The sequence below is a fragment of the Oreochromis niloticus genome, linkage group LG3, assembly GCF_001858045.2.
Source record: "Oreochromis niloticus isolate F11D_XX linkage group LG3, O_niloticus_UMD_NMBU, whole genome shotgun sequence".
NCBI lineage: Eukaryota > Metazoa > Chordata > Actinopteri > Cichliformes > Cichlidae > Oreochromis > Oreochromis niloticus.
The window spans coordinates 66,761,315-66,777,459 of record NC_031967.2 but is presented as its reverse complement, the minus strand read 5'-3'; the positions used below and the strand labels follow the sequence as shown (position 1 = coordinate 66,777,459).

Sequence of the window (16,145 nt, the reverse complement as noted above, 5' to 3'; positions counted from 1 at the left end):
AAACGAAAAATCACCATTGGCCCACCTGGCAAATGCCCAATGGCCAGTCCAGCTATTGTGGTGTCTCTGAGTTTTTGTACTTTTGTCTTAGTTCTCATTGTTGCTTTAACCGGTGTGATTCTGCATTGTGTCTGACGGAAAAAGGTAAAAGAAAGAAAGGCCTCCAAGTAAATAATTTGCCCACTCCAGCTCCTACAACCAAATACAAACAGTGGGGAAGAGGGTTAGCTCAACCCACCACAACTTCCAAGCTAGCAAGGAGTATATATATCCATGCTAGCATTTATGGTCCTTAAACACATTTATGATACAAACATACTACACACTTGTAACATCTAACAAAAAACAGGCTTAATAATGACAATAATTGAACTAAAATCACAATCAGAAACATCCAGGTGGCTAAATATGCATTATATGAGCGTTTTACAGTGTTGGGAAAGAAATTACACCAACCTCTCCCACAGGGGAATTGTAGAAAAGGGGAGAGGCAAAAGGGGTACACTGTATTTATAAGGTTGCACCAAAGAAGAAGAAGAAAAGAATGAGGAGGGGCTCTAACTGATATTGAACATAACTACAGGCTTGGAGGTCCTAAAGGTCAGGTATAAAAGGAACAGTTTGGGGTTTAGAACACATTTTGTGTAATTATAACAATGTGATTTATGACCCTGTTACATTGCCCATGTTTATTGTATAGTCTAGTGTCTTAGTTTGGCCTTCTTGTATTCTGTTTAGTTCTCTGACTATTTAGTAGCTGCACTCTGTGTCTCTTTGTTGTTGTTCTTTGTTTCTTAATTGCGCTGTCTCCCCTAGTCTACTTTGTGTCTGTGCCAGGGGCGGATCTAGAGAAATTTTCTTAGGGTGGCATGAGGGTGGCAAAGAAATCAAATGGGGTGGCAAAATCAAAGCCTTTTTTTTCCCCAAACACATATGCAGGTGGTTACATATGGTTAAAATAATTCAAATGCAGTAAGTATACACGTTTTTCATATAAATATAGTCTATAACTTAATTATTGTCTGTAGCCCACATAATTACACACTTTAGTTACATAAAACGTGAGTTTTGATCTTATGTACTCTATAGCCTGTATAATAAATAAATATGTAGCCCAATAAGTATAAAATCCAGAAAGCTACACAACATGGGGCGGTTCATTTACAAACACAAGTCTAACTTAAGTTTCACTGTTTTTTGTTAGAAAACAATCACATTGTTACAGCTTAAATTACACAAAATGTCAGAAATCTGCAATGTCATGAACAAAGATTTAAACGTAATTTTTCATGATTTGTTGGATCAACCCACTGAGTTCTGAAATACAACCGGCCATTTTTGACTCCTTTTGAGTTTACGTTTGTATTTCACCCTCAAATTGTTTCATTTGATTTTTTTCACCTTGCCTTGTTTGGTATCATTCTTTTCAGCACAACTGAATTTAGTTGTTTTTTTCACTGACATACTGCATTAGTATTACTGATCTGAAATCACACAAAGAACTTAAAATCCTAGTAGTATTTTTTTACTGTAAAAAACCCCCACAGACATGTTGAGTAAATTTTTATAACTTGAAATGCAAATATAAGATGTACATTTTGTAAACATATACAACTATTTCTCTAAAAATGCAGCCAATACCTGCCGTTTTTTTCATTTTGTACAACCATTTAAAAATATTACTAAAACTAAAGTGAGAGAACAATCAGGTGTCACAATAAGATGCCCCACAAATGATGTGTGCCAGTAAAAAAAAAAAGTTTGTCCACCAAAAGACAGAACAGCACAGGGATAAACCTGCAGGCCTGACAACAGGAGGTGTATCACTCCGCTGGTTTTCTACTTAGTGACAGTGTTTACACTGCAATGTGCCTTTGTGACATTCATTAGTGCCCTCACTGACACACAAAACAAAACGACTACACAACAGAACAACTACACAAGACAACACAATACACTAAGTATACACTCCACACTAAACGTCACAAATCTCCCACCAGTGTGTGAATGTGTGCGTGAAGGGGTGAATGACTGGATATGTAAAGCGCTTTGGGGTCCTTAGGGACTAGTAAAGCGCTATACAAATACAGGCCATTTATCTAAAAACTCTCTCTCTCTCTCTCTCTCTCTCTCTCTCTCTCACTCGCTCGCTCTGTCTCGCTGCCATTACCGTCACTCTCCCGCTTCCTAAACAACCAAATCCCTTTTTTTAAAATTGGTCGACATGGTACATTTTTCCACCTACAGGAAAGAGGTGTATGGAATAGTTGAATACTGATGATACTATATTTCTTCCATAGAGGTGGATTCTTTTCCTTTCTTTACTGTTTTCGCGCTGTCCTTACAAAACGCTTAAAACACACACACACAAAAACGTGACGACAGTATTTAGAAAAAAGCGTGGCTTATAAATATTATCATAACTATGGATTTACTGGCCTGTAATTAAAATTTAAAAACTTTGAAGTCCGAACTTTCAATGTGGGCTGAAATAGAGACTCAGCGTGGCTGCAGCTTGTTGCTATGTCAGCTTACATCAGTCATGTGATTTGGAGGTGCAGCGTGGACCACAGAGGATTAATAACACTCACCTCCCTTCCATTTCCAGAGTGTAACATCCAACCACCTGTGTAAAAGAGAAATTCCCATGGTGTTTTTCAAAATGTGCTCTGGCACAATCATAAGCACCACTTGCTACTGAAAACAAGAAAAAAGCCGGTCCTGCTGTGGGCTGAACCATTTGTTAATGGTGGAGGGGGGGAACACTATGCAATATATTCAGTTTTAGCATTTATATTCACTGCTGACTGTAACTACGCTCAAACTGTTAATGCTATCTTATTTTAATAAACAACACTGTCATATGAAAAACTGGGGTGGCACTTGGGGTGGCAAGGGATCATTTTAGGGTGGCACTTGCCACCCCATGCTACCCTTCTAGATCCGCCCCTGGCCTGTGCTACTTCCTGGTTTACTTTGAAGGTCTGTGTCCTACGTGAATGTATTGAGTTTCGCTCCCCTTGGGTCTCGTTATGTCCGATTTCTCACAGCTGTGCTCCCCTTCTGTGTCTCATGCCCCTCGTTAGTTCCCAGTTTATTTAACCCTGTTTTGCTCTGTGTCGCGATCTCACTCATGCTGTGTGTTTCTTCCCTGTGTGTGTTTTGTTGGATTCTTCCCAGTTTAGGTTTTGTAGAGTTTTGTATTCAGCAATAAAAGCTGCCATTTTGAGTTCAGTCCTGTCTCCAGTGAGTTTGCGTTTGGGTCCTATTCCTGCCTGCACACAGCTGAAACATGATACTTCCTGGAAAATCTGAAAAGACAGAAACAGAAAAGTGGCCAATCGCATATATGATTGAATCATGTTTTTGCGCAATGTTTAGTTTTTTTGCTTCTGTTACATTCTCTTGTGGAATAATGCTTTGTGTTCTGTCTAGGATTCACCTCCTCTGTCCTGATTGGGTGCTGCTACCTGAATCAACCTGAATGTCAATCAGCAGTGCACTGTATAATGGCTGTGGAGCTGTGTTTCTGGGCCCTCTGGCCATTTTGACTGCTATAGTTGTGCAGGCTTGCATGTCTTTGGATTGGTATGTGTATCTTGTGTGACTGTGTTCAGACTGCCTGCAGGGGAGAGCTGCCTTTTTTTGTGATCCCTTGTTTAGTCCTGTTTATGTGTTGGTTAGGAAGGATATTGTTGTAAATTGTATGTTTTGTTTCCTTTGGAGTTATGTAAGTTTCTTTTATTTTCTATCAGGGATGTTTTGTTTGTTTTGTTGGTCTTGGCTCTCCCTGACGTTAACTGATAGTCTGAACCTGAACTTTAAGACTAGCAGGAATTAAACCTTTTAGAAAGTGCCATCTTGACTCCTCCTTCACTATTCAAACTTTATGTTAGTCCCTTCTATCCCCTAGACTAGTCAGGGGAGATAACACCTCAGTTTAACTCACAATCTTGTCTTAAAGCAACTTTATACTATCAATGAATGCAATACATTAGGTACTAAATGCCATATTCAGACCTACCCATCAATCCACAAATGTATTCACATTCCACAGAACTTCAGTTTATCATTGCCTATATTAAACAACAAATAAAAATTACAAATTGTTTCAACAGAGGTACTATCAAAACCTGACAGGAAGGTTAATTGAAAAGATAAAATAAATACCATCAATGTGCCAGGTGTCATTTGGACCACGATTCAGATGGGGAATTTTCTTCTTTCCAGGAGATCTCCTCTGAAGACCACTTGCACTCAGATCCCTCATTATTTTAGCAACATTGTCTCTACAGAAACAATAGATTTTACTCTGATCTCAACAGTAAAACAAACGAATACTTGATTATATTAACCCTTTAAACGGGATCTCCTCCCCCTTGCCTCCATTTTTGGGAGCAGTGCTAAAGGCTTAAGACTGTGCAGATTAACATGAGGAGGTGCTGGGATTGCTACTTGGTCCAAAAATTATCACCTTTGTTTCGTTTTCATTAAAATTTAGAAAGTTAGAGGCTATCCAGGATTTAACTTCACTGAGACACTGAAGTAAGGGGTCTTTTGGAGCAGGACAGCTTCTCTTCAGTTGAATATAGATCTGAGTGTCATCGGCGTATGAATAGGAACAAATGTGTTGTTTTCCAAAAATTAGACCTATAGGTAGGACATAAACAGAGAATAGAATTGGCCTAATATAGATCCCTGGGGAACATCACAAGTAAGGTGAGGAAGAGATAAAGTCTCTAAAGCTCACAGAGAAAGTCTTGTCACCGAGATATGACCTGAAGCACTCTAACAGAATGCCCTTAATGCCATAATGCTCCAATCGTGAGATCAGGATGCTGCGATCAGCAGTATCAAAGGCAGCTGTCAGATCCGAAAGCAAAAGGACAGCTGAGTCTCCTGAGTCAGTGGCTAATAAACATCATTAAGAACTTTTAAAAGTGCAGATTCAACTTTTGAAGATTTACTTTCCTGGATGATTGAGAATGCATCAAGACATCATGCTATTGTGATGTGGGCATTTATGTGCTCTTTATGCAGAGGAGTTTGTTTTTTTTTCTCTTCTCATGCTGTCCCCACATAGGAGTCCGTTTCGCTGCAGGGCGACAAATAAAGGCTTTCTTGTGTTATGTCTAAGGAAACCTTGTAAGTTGGAACAGTATTTATTTAATTTGTCTATCATTTGTGTTACGGTCATAACTCTGGTGTATTCTGTGAGCTAAAGTAGTTATAACTTCAGTGACATATTAGTGGTTTAACAGGAGAATACCACATATTTTTCAGAATGTAGAATAATTTCAGTGTGTAGTTGTTCATAATTGCTGAATTTATAATATAAATGTTTTAATGTGTCCCTGAGCAGTGAGAAGCTGTTGGAACAGATGAGGTGTTGTGGACGTTACACTCTCAATGCAACATTAAAAAATGTTTTAATTATTTTTCCTCTTGAATCTACACTTTTTATGAACGTGTTCATGTTTGATTGAGCTCCATTAAAATAAGTAATATTTGTCTGTGAACCAGAATGATGTAAGAAATAATAATTAAATATTAGATACACACAAATTTAGCGTTGGTCACCACTCACAAAAAAGCTTGATTTACATAGCAAATAAAAGTTGGTCTAATAACAACGAAATGTGAAGTAATAATTCAGTGGCTCTGCTCTGCTGATAGCAAAGACAGGTGTGTTTTAAAACTTTTTATTTATTTCTGCAACTGAGTCATGTCAGTTTGTTGGTTGTGGTTTTCTATCATCCATCAGGGGGCGCTGCAGCTCCCTCAGCATCCTCAGTCTTTACTATGAAATCAACAGTGTTTGGCCTTTATGTGCAGAGACTGATTCAAAGTGTTTACTGACTGTAAACAGTTTATTTTCTGTTGTTGTTTTACTGCAAGCACAGAGGAACAAAGTGACTTTGTGACGTTGCTTCTATTGGTCACACTTTGCTCCTCGTCTCTTCTCTCCTGCTGAGTTTCATCACATTTGTCCTGATGTCGTTTAACTCATCATGCTGACGTGTTTCAGTAGAGGAATAATAAACTGGAAAAGAAGCAAAAATTTTCATTATCAGTATCTGGTTAATATCCAATTAATCATTTAGTCCTTGATGAATTTACTTTTACTGAAGCTCATATGATGATGTGCAGTGACACACCCAGAGTCCAGCTGTACCAACAACAAACACTGTCAGCTGAACCAGTCTGACCAGGATATACAAAACTGTGGCTTTTCTGAAATGTGACACTCTTTATGTGACTCACTTCACAACCACAAAACTGTTTTTACAGATTCCTTCAGATCTTTATAGAGGAAATGTCAACATTCAGAATACTTGGAAACAGAGTTTAACAAAGATTTTTAGCCCTGAAAATGTCATGTATGTATATCCTGAACTATAATTATGAGGGAGCAAAATGATAGACATATTTTAACCAACACTGCTGTTTAGTGCAAGGGTATGTAATTCCCAATATATCTGTAGTATTTAAAAACCTTTACTAAATGACTGTACAAATATCCTCAGCTGATTGTGAAGTGGTCAGGTGGGAGGTGCTGTCACAGATTTTCTGTCTGTGAGAACTTATTTACACAAACTTTGTACAGATGAAAGTAACAACACTGTTACATTCAACACTGTTGAGTAAAAGAGAAAGTAGTTACATTTGACTGCTCCTGGTCACATGATGACCCCACAGCAGTTAGTGCCCCTTATTCTGATTTGCAGAGTTTTACACCTGCTGCCCTTCCTGACAGTCCTAAAGTGATTTGTGTCTCCAGATGGAATCAAACCAGCAACCTTGACATCAGTCAGTATACTCTGAAAGTACAACAGCAGTATAGTTTAGAATAATTCCTTTGATGTTTTCTATAATGTGTGTGTTTAATATTAACTGTTCTTCTTTTATTAGTGTCTATATTTGTTGGATACAAAGACACCTTTGACTTGTATTATTATCATTTTGTCATGAGACCCTTCATTCATCATTTATCTCAACTCTAAACACACAGACAGTCTACAAAGTCTACACATCCACCTGTGCCAGAGAATTAACTTCCTGTTGCTGTCACCTCTCTGCTACTTTCATTATGTTTGTGGTATTTGTTTGTCAAATACACGCTCAGATCCAGTCAGCTGAGTCAGTCCGGGAATGTGGTTGCCACGGTGATGCTATGAAGTCAAACTGGTCTAAGGTGTTTTGTATGAAACAGCTGACAAGGAAATACAGGTTAGATTGTTCACTGGGGCTGTTTAGTGCAGCCAGAGACCAAATCACTATCGTCAAAGTTTGTTTCCTTTCTTTTTTCTATTTGCTCTCAGTGGATAATTTTCCATCCTGATGATCAGACGAGTGTTTGAGGGTTTCAGAGATCCTTCAGAACAACAGTAAGTCTTTAAAATGACGTCTTTCAGTCTTTTAGATAATCTGACAGGTTGATGAAGTCTGTGAGCTTCAGTGGATTAACAGACTGTTAATGTTAATCCATCTGAACCAGGATTAAAGCTTCACTTTACTGGTTACAGATGAATGTCATGTAGAGTTAGTGTGAAGCATCTGATTTACTGTTGGCTGGTTTCATCTGTGAAAACATCATATGAAATTATTTCAATGTGTTTTAATTCAAAGCTGTCAGACTTTATCTGAGACAATATAAAGAAGAAAATCACCTCAGTGACAAACAGGAAATGTAGTGAGGGCACTATTTGTGTTGGAGATTCTGACATGATCCCTGATTTAGCTCCTGGGATTTTGTTGCCTTGGAGATTTCTCTTTCAGTCTTTTCTGTTTGGTTTCTGTTTTTGATTTTTGTTTGGCTCAGTTTTAATAGCTTTATTGTTCTAATAGTGGGTGCATTTCTGACAATACTGAGTGTTTGTTTCTTTGTAGTTTTCATAGGACTGAGTTTCAGGTTTTCTGCTCCATGTTTGGGTTCCAGTTTAACTTTATTGTTGCTGTTTTTATGGTGACTTTTTGTTTGTTTGTCTTTAGTATCTTTTAGGATTTTATTTGGGTTTTTGGAATTTATACGATTTGTTTGGAGGGTATAATTTACTTTGTTTTCTTGTGTGTTTTAGTGTTAATATAACTACTTTTTGGATTATTCCTTTTTTTAACATTTGAGATACACCAAATCATACAAAAGACTCAACATTTCATCTGAGATTTGTTTTTAAATGTTTACTGTTTTGATTTTTAATGTATTTTTTATTTTTGTATTTGTTGTTTGGTCGAGGTGTAAAACAGACTATATGGAAAGCTCCTGCTCACCATTTAAAGAAATGCTCATTTGCTGCTGTTTGGAAATTTTAACAATAACCTGCAACACACCCAGTGAGCTTGATTTGAAGTGGGTTTAATAAACACATTGCAATGTGGAGAAAACGTTCAGGTCAAACACCAAACAGTTTTCTGAGGAAAGACACCGCCCATGAACAATTTTATATCTTCCCAAACACTGTCAGACAAAGAGCATTCCACAGCACATCATTTATCTCTATACCTTCAGTCCAACTCATCCTTCACTCCGCCCAATCCAAAGAAAGTTATGACCTCCCGTCACCTCCCTACAAGCAGGAAGCCTGTAGACCTTCAACTTTATAACAGGGCCCCTACCTAAACATCCACATCCCTCGATAAGCAAAAGGAGTCTCACTATCTATTTAATGTCTCCCTCTTTAATGGTCTCACTGTGTGTGTAGAGCACAAGGCCCCTCTGTAGTCAACATGCATACAACTAAGTGAGAAAGTGAAATTACTATAACTAATGTGATATGATTAAATATGTGATTAATACACGAGAAAAGAAATCTGCCACCACACTGCAGAGCTTACTCCACTCTCCAGGTTTTGGTCATAGGTAAGAACGTTTTCCCAGGATAGTTTTCAAAATTTGAAGTACTTCTTGTCAAGCTGATTTGGGTTCAAAGAGTCACTTTTCTCATATGTGTCTATTTTCTTTCTGCAGCCCCTGTTTGATACACCCATGTGACTGATGTTGATTTGTCACATGAGGCTATGATGTGAATTTCTAGCTAATGTTAAGTCAGATCATCTTTGGGCTGCAGTTTGTTGCTTTCCTCCCAGCTGATGCTGCCAAAACATTTATAGACCTGTCTGCATGTCTGTCATTCCTGTCACGTGTTTGTGCTGCAGAAGTCAATGAAGTTAAAGTTGCAGTAATTCAGCATCTATCTAGCTCTACTGTAGAGTGACTTTAGTTTTGTTTTTTTCAGTGATGGGTCTGATCCTATGACAACTGGGATAGGCTCCGCCTGTGACCCTGATAAGGACCGGCTGAAGAGAATGGATGGATGGAAGTGACAGGTAATTTCAAAGTAAATGTTTCAAACATCTCAACAAATATCAGAAAACACTGTTTTCATCCATCAGGGATGGACTGTTTCTCATGGAGAGAAACTCAATGAGAACAGATGTAAGAAAGAGAACAGGACAGATTAAAGATTATTCTTCTCAAAACTAAGGACTGCTTAGGCATTGCTGTTTAATAAACTAGTGCTATGTTACTTTTCATTACGTTTTCAATATATTCAAATTTTAAAAATGGACCAAACCCTCAGTGAAAGCTAGCCTAGTCTTAGCTCAGCTTTCGTATCTAAGTGTTTGGATTTTATCGAATTTTATCAGCAGTTCACTGAGATATCAAAGTTTCTCTGTGACTTTCAGAAGTTAATCCCCAGTTCCCCATCATCAGATCAGTGAATAAAAACCCAACAATACGAATCTCTGGAACCCAAATCAACCTGACATGACTGCGTCAAATAGCAATTTTTCTGCAGTTTTCTCCTGAACGGCAGGCGTCACCACTTAGATAAAAACTCTGCATCAGCTCTTTTATTCCAGTAGAAACGAAGAAGGCAGGAAGTAGAACTCAGTTTTTTGTTTTTGCCTTCTTTGTTTCTTTTAATTTATTTCTCGTCTCGAGCTGTTGCAGCCTCTCCATGATTATAATATATTATAAAATAGAGATATAATTGAAAAATATCCCAAAAACCAGAAATAATCATACACTCTGTCCCCAACAAAGGATGTGACGTCTGCACGGGTTTAGGTAGAAGTGTTAGCTATCTAGGCTGCGGAAATGTCTCGCCGAACATCTTTTTTGTTTTTCTCCACTTTGCTGTTTGTCGATCTTTTCGTGTTTGTCTCTGCAGGTGAGATTCAACTATGAGAACCCAAAATCAGTTTAGCTTTGACATAAAAACGAAGATGGAGCGTAAATTATTTTTATGTAACCCGGTAACGAGTCACAGTACGAAATTCAGCTTTCAAATACCACCTGAGAAAATCCCCAATAATCCTGAATTTACCATCCAAGATGGCAGCAGTGCCTGTAAACATTAGTAAAAGCTTTTAAATCTTGTTACGCTTATTTAACCTCTGAGGTCTGATGGAGGTTGTACTGTGACGTCTCTCCTGAGCTAACTTCCTTCCAGTACGAGTCATAAAAGAAAAGAAAACACTATTTATGTTGCTTCTAGCTAAGTGGAGTCCATGGATGTGGACGGACACCAAAGACCTGTTACATGTTGGAGATCTCACTGATTTGTTATTCTGTTGGTTTTCCATCTGTAACGAGCCGTACAGCACAATGCTAACACAATAGCACAAAAGTGAAAGTACAGATCACACGTTTTAGGTTTGATACTGTTTGTTTGCACAGCCTCATTTTGTATTTCTATTTGAAAGTAATTCTGACTAAGAAGCAGAAATTGCTGACTTCCCATTTCAGATGGAAGAAGCTACTGATCTGCACTGCTGCTGTTTGTGAATTGTTAAATACGCTGCACTCTGAGAACTTGGTCTTGTACTGCAGAGTTCAACATATCGTCTTTAAGTTATTAGATTGATGTACCCGAATACTGTTGATCAGATAGACAAGTAGCAGTTTCCTTGTGTGGTCATGAAACAGTCGCCCAAAACTACTCCAGGATGCATTTACATGTTCACATGAAACAGATGTGTTGGCAACATCAAAACAGTCACAGTGATTAACAGCAGCTGATTGTGCATAGGAAGGATGAACTATACAAGGTTATTAAAAATATGTAGAGGTTATACATAAAATCTGCTGTAGATAATCAGATGTAGAGGAAAGGCTCTGTACTGTAGTTCAGTGTAAAACGTGCTGTATAAATGTGTGCATGTTTTGGTCAGTGAGACTGGAGAAGAGCTGTTAATAACATGTATCCTATTTAAAGGAATCAAGAAAAGCTCACAAACACTTATTGTGTGAGTTTTAATTCCACAGTTTTATCAGTAAGACACATGAATATGATGGATTATAGTTGAGGCTGGTCTGCTACCTGGATGCTTCTCTGTTCAAAGTTATTCAAGGAGTCAGAATAAGATGTTGGACGTCTATTGACCCTAAAGAACACCATCCCCTCAAAAATAGCAACAGTTGTGTGTAAGAATTTATATTGATTATAGGAATATTGATGATAATGCTGGACGATTGCTCAGTCAGTAAGTGGTTATTTCATAGCTGTTTAACTACACATCTGTAGTACAGAAAACCCCAAATTAACCCTGAAGTTACCGGAGCATGAGGACATCTAGATTCTTTGTACTGAACATGCCTCGTTTGTCAGTGTCGCTTGTATCTCTCCAGAGCCTTACAAATGAACCACAACTCAAGTTCTTGTGGGGTTGCACAAATGTGCATGTGATTAATATCCTTCAGTGTTTAATCACGACAGCTCTGCTCAGCAGGTGGTGGCATCACCTCTGAATAGAGGCAGCTGCTGCAGCAAAGCAGTGGCATCTGAAGCTGCCACTGCTTTGCTGCTTTTATGCTTCAGTGCAGTAATATGAAGGCAGATGGACGGCTCATCTACCTGCACAGTGTTTGATGTTGATGGAGGCAGTGTATGTGGTACAACCGGTCTGTGGGCAAATCTTCCTTGTGCTGTTTGTTGATCTTCAGCCAACCACAGAGAAGAGTCAAGTTATAACACACAAAGAGCTGAAGTGGAAACAATGAGTGTCCACTGCAGCCACTCTGTGCTTCTCATGCAGTGTTTCTTTTAACAATGATGATTTTTTTGATCTTCTGTTTCTGATGAACTTCCAGTAGCTCCAATACTTGTGCTTACCCTTAATCAGCCAATCAGTATTGACCCAACCCAAAGGTCATCCTCATCCATTGATGTGCAGTTGGGATTTTAAAGCATGTTTGGATTTACTGTCCAGAAAGAAACACGTACCCAGACGGGAACATTGTGTCTGAGCCCAAACACTGAAACACAGAAATATGTTCAGACTGTGGCTTAAAGTTTCTGCTTCACCAGTAACATGAGATCTCAATTAGCTCCTTTTTTATTGTAGGTAGGTAACAAAGTGAAACACCTTTCTATTATAACAACTTTTAAAGCAGCGCAGGTGAAAAATTAGGTTCGACACAAGTGACCTTCACTCTCATTGCCTGGTGTAGAAGTGAGCGGTTGTATTTTGACCTTTAACCTCTCTGCTCTGTGTTGTTTCTTCTTTCAGAGCAGAAAATCACAGCTAAGTCTGGACAGAACATCACTTTGACATGTCGAGCTCCAAACAACAACAACATTATTGTTCTAGAGTGGAGCAGAGCTGACCAGGGAGAGAAATATGTGCTTCTGTTCCGGGATAAGCGTTTCTATCCAGATCAACAGCATCCATCTTTTAAGAACCGGGTGGATCTGCAGGACAGACAGATGAAGGATGGAGACGTGTCTTTGATTCTGAAGAATGTGACGACTGCTGATAACGGAACATACGAGTGTCGTGTCGTCCAGACAGGAGTACGGCGCAGGAAGAGAGGTGTTTTGAAAAATGACCCCATCAGCATCATCACTCTGAGTGTTGTTGATCCTCCAGGTGAGTGAGTAGAGTTGAGTGTGTGTGTGATCAGAGGTGAAGCTGCTTCCTGGTTGTTGATGTTTGTTTCTAAAGATGTTGTTGATGAGACTTTGTAGAAAGCAGCTGGTCTGAGTGATGTGATCAGAGTGCAGTAGATAATGTCTGACAGCAGTTTGAAGAGGAAATGGATTCTGTTCTGTTCTTCACTCATCACCTACCTGACAGCTGACACCTCACACCTGTTTCTCACCTGCAGGTCACACAGGAGGAGACACAGAGGATGGAGGGAAGGAGGCTGGAGGGAAGGAGGCTGGAGGGAAGGAGGCTGGAGGGAAGGAGGCTGGATCTGTTGGACTGATCGTCAGTCTGAGTGTTCCTGCTGTGCTTCTTGTTGCTGCTGTTGTTGGTTTTTTGATCTACAGAAAACAACAACAGAGTTGGGATTCATACCAGCCTCCTGTTGAACTTCAGCCTGTTTGAAATGTCAGCTTAACAGTGATTCTTGTGCTTTGCTTTCAGTCGTGTCACTGAAAATGTGGAAAGACAGAAATCAGTAATATTAAACATTTAGCAGGTACCTGTCAGACACGTCCAGATTTTACGTTTAATTTACATTTTTCATCATTAAAGAGGAGAAAGTTGTTTGGAATATAAACAGTTTTTGTCTGATATTACTCAGGATCCTTTGATCACATGTTGCTGGTGTTTGACTCGTTTTAAATGTAATTATATTAAAATGAAACCAAAGAAAAAAACATTTCTATGTAGCTGCAGAGTCCAACATTTCCTCCCTTTGACCTGGAACGATTCAGCTTTATTGAACTTTACCTTCCATGAAGGAGACTCTTCAGTCTGTTACTGTTCAACTGTTACTTTCCTTTATATATTTTCCCAACAGAGATCCACATGTGTTAGTACTTAATGTGTGTTTTGTTTGTTTGTTTGTTTTATTCCAACATTTCCTGTGGCTGTACTTTGTTTTTGTTTTTTAATCAGAAGCTCTGACTTCCTGAAACTGTTGATGCAGATTTTGTCACCTTGAGTCGATCCAAAGTAAATATAACCATGTGTGAACTGTTTCTGCTTCTCATAATTACAGACCTGCCTCTCAGAGGTAGTGGATAATATATCAGAATCGTTGGACAATTGGTCAGATACATTATTCTGTATTCTTCCTCCCTGTTACATTGATAAAACTGCCTGTTTATTGATCAACTACCTGTACAGTGCAGGCTAACCTGGAGGTTAGCAGCTCACAATATGACCTCACATTTCAACTAGCTCTAAATCAAGGAGTCCAGCTACCTTCACCAGAACACAACATAGACACGGTAGTCCTGATGCTCACTCAAGGGTGATTCTGTTCATCTGGACATTTTCAGTGGGAGAAACGTTTCGTCACTCATCAAAGTGACTTCTTCAGTCAGAAATCAGGAAGAGGGTTTATTGCTAAATGTTGAGCAGATATACACGGGTTTGAGCCCCGGCTCGGAGAGTCTCGGTGTCCAGCAGCCTCACCTCTGTCAGTGCGCCCCAGGGCAGCTGTGGCTGCAATGTAGCTTGCCATCACCAGTGTGTGAATGGGTGAATGAATGTAGTGTGAAGCGCTTTGGGGTCCATAGGGACTAAGTAAAGCACTATACAAGTCCAGGCCATTTACCATTTATATGTGTGAGTGTATATACAGTGGGATGCAAAAGTTTGGGCAACCTTGTTAATAGTCATTATTTCCTGTATAAGTCGTTGGTTGTTACAATAAAACATGTCAGTTAAATATAGGAGACACACACAGTGATATTTGAGACGTGACATGAAGTTTATTGGTTTTACAGAAAGTTTGCAGTAATCTTTCAAACTTCATTTCACTGCAACCCCCTCTGGCCTCTGCTCCATGGCTGCTGGGTGACCTCTCGTTTGGGGCCCTACTCAGCTCTTCCCAGGAGGGTGGCACGGTTCCCCCCCTTTGGTGGTCCTCCTTGGGTCCTCATACTCTGGGGCCTATGGATGTCTGGGGCCTGGATCTCCTCCATGACTGCTTCATGCCCTGGGGGACGGGGCTATAGCTCCCCAATCTCCCTAGCAGATCGTTACATGGAGAAACCTTTGGAATACAAGCATGCTTATCCACACAGGTGTACACACGGGTGTTCACAGACACAAACTACACCTTTCTTGGCTGCTACCTTAAAGCACATTGTGCGCTGTCTATCTTGCGTGCTGCACAATAACTATAATATTATTATAGTATCTACTGTTATCTACTGCTAGCTAGTTTATTGTGATGGTGCTGTATTTATTATGTTGCTGTTTTTTTTTTGTTTGTTTGTTTTCTCTTCTGTTTTTTTTCTCCATACAGGTGATCCAGGTGTTTTGTTTCTTCTCCCCTTTCTCACCATCTCTTCTCCCCTCTATTTTTCTTTCTCTCCCTCTCTTTCTTTCATTTTTTCTCCCTGTCCTATCCCCCAGTCGTGTCTGTCCCAACTGTAACAACTGAAAATAAAATAAATACATAATTATAATAAAGGCCAATCAAATGGACCAATATGGCAAGGCCATGATGATCCACTTGGTAAACTAAATCCGCTTGGCATCTCTCTTGGCCTTAAGACAACAATTCTGATGGCTAAAGATCCAAACGGGTCAGGAAAAAAGAAAAAGAAAAAAGAAAGCTCCACCCGATCCAGGAGAGAAGGACAACCGCTGCCCAAGCAAAAACCTGTAGTGATCCCTTATGTGTCAGGAGTATCGGAGCATTTGAGACACATTTTTTCTAAACACCGGGTCTCTGTGGCTTTTCAACCCCAAAATACGCTGCGCCAAAAACTGGTCCACCCCAAGGATCGGGTCCCCCGACACAAACAGAGTAACATAGTGTATGCTGGAGGATTGCCAGGATTTATGCTGTGTAATGTACTGTTTATTAGATTGGGGAAACCTGCAGTCAGCAGAGGCTGAATAAGTCACTTGGATGAGTGACGAAACATTTCTCCCACTGAAAACATGAACAGAATCAAATTTAGGGATAGACATGTCGGTCAAATGGCGAGGACTGTGCACCATGACAGAACAGCTACCTGTTCCATTATCAAAAACCAAGCAGTTTACAGAGTCCTCCTTTCTCCATGGTTTGGTCTTTTCAACTGTGGCCACACCTCTTTTGGACTCTTCTATATTTATACCCCAAAAGTTGCCTTTAATTTTAAAGTTAAACCTGGAGGTTAGCAGCTCACAATATGACTTCAAAGTTCAACTGGATCTAAATGGTGTCAGGTTATCTTTACCAGTAC

At 39.4% G+C, this 16,145-nt stretch overlaps 1 long non-coding RNA gene across 1 annotated transcript; it reads left to right on the top strand.

Annotated features, from left to right (window-relative positions):
- The first annotated feature begins 7,073 nt into the window (after positions 1 to 7,073).
- On the top strand, positions 7,074 to 12,326 carry LOC112846071 (uncharacterized). Its single transcript, XR_003218886.1, has 3 exons — positions 7,074 to 7,388; positions 9,237 to 9,327; positions 12,221 to 12,326. It is a non-coding gene; the product is annotated as an uncharacterized LOC112846071 (long non-coding RNA).
- The last annotated feature ends 3,819 nt before the right edge of the window (positions 12,327 to 16,145 follow it).